The sequence below is a fragment of the Myotis davidii genome, unplaced genomic scaffold (genome assembly GCF_000327345.1).
Source record: "Myotis davidii unplaced genomic scaffold, ASM32734v1 scaffold388, whole genome shotgun sequence".
NCBI classification, from domain to species: Eukaryota; Metazoa; Chordata; class Mammalia; order Chiroptera; family Vespertilionidae; genus Myotis; species Myotis davidii.
Window position 1 is genome coordinate 139,653 of NW_006299101.1, and position 1,496 is coordinate 141,148.

The following is a 1,496-nucleotide window of genomic DNA, read 5'->3' on the forward strand; positions in this document are numbered from 1 at the left end:
TCTTGAGATGGACCATGTTCACCATTAGTTTCCCAAAGTATACGATAACTTTCAGCAGCACTTTTCTTTAAAGTAATGGATTAAAACTTGTCACAAATGCTCTTTTTTTGGTATGAAATTGGACATTTTTAAGCATAAAAATATCTGTGATATTAACACCTTCAGCAAATTTGACATATGAAGTTTTGAAGCTTGCTGTCAATACAACAAAATAGCATACGTATCAAATTGCACATATATCAACATGTGTAACTCCATCTATTGAAAAAAATCCACATTATTAACTGGTACACCTAGTACCTTAGCTCATGCTTCTGCTTTTCCTAAAATCTCTCAAACAAGCAGAATATGGCCTCAGCAAGCCCTGTAGCTCTTGCTCAGTAGCCTCAGACCCAGCTCTGAGGCAGTCACCCTAGATTCACAGCTAGGCCTCTCGGAGCATCTTCAAGGTCAGCACAAGTAGCAGCCATATGCAGATCGCTTTGTAGCTTATGCCATGTGGCCCCAGGAGGCCTCAGAGTCAGTGAACCCAGTGCACAGTTTCAGAATATGTCAAAGCATCACCACCCAACCATCTTCACAAGCAACACACTCAAGAGGCAGACTCAGCAGGCACCAGAATCCTGATGAAGTAAGTCCTGCTCTGTGTGGTTGGCCCCTGCATAGCTGATCCTCCACAGTGGTCAGTGGTCAGTGGTCGCAGCTGATGGGCCTGAGGACAAATCCCTCCCACTGATTTGCTAACAGCAATCAAAGTTCAATTACAAGAGGAGGATGTACATAGCCCACACAGGGGTGGGTAGATGCACCTCAAGTGCCCATCTTGGGTGATTGGGGAGGCTGTCACTGGACCTTACAGGACACCTCCTGCATTAGGCCATTCTACCAAGCATGGGAGACATAGCAACTCTGCCTAACACATAGAAACAACACAGGAAGGCTGCCAAACTGAGGAGACAAAGAATCATGTCCCAAATGTAAGAAGAACAAAACACCACTTTTAGAACTAAACAAAATGGAGACAAGCAATCTATAGATGCAGAGTTTAAAACACTGGTTTAAGGATGCTCAAGGAACTTAGTGAGAACTTCAACAGCATAAACAAGACCAGGCAGAAATTAAGGATACACTAATTTGCGGGAATCAACAGTAGATGAAGGTGAGAATTAAATCAGTGATTTGAAATATAAGGAAGCAAAAAAACACCCAATCAGAACAGCAAAAATAAAAAACAATCTCCCAAAATGAGTACGGTGTAAGGAGCTGGCACAACTTCAAGTGTACCAGCATTCACATCATAGGGATACTAGAAGGAGAAGAGAGTAAGAAATTGAAAACCTTCCTCAACAAAATCTTAGCAAATCGGATCCAGCAGTACATCAGAAAGATCATACACCATGACCAAGTAGGATTTATCCCAAGGATGCAAGGATGGTACAATATCCGCAAATCAATAAACGTGATACATCACATAAACAAATTGAAAGAAAAAAACC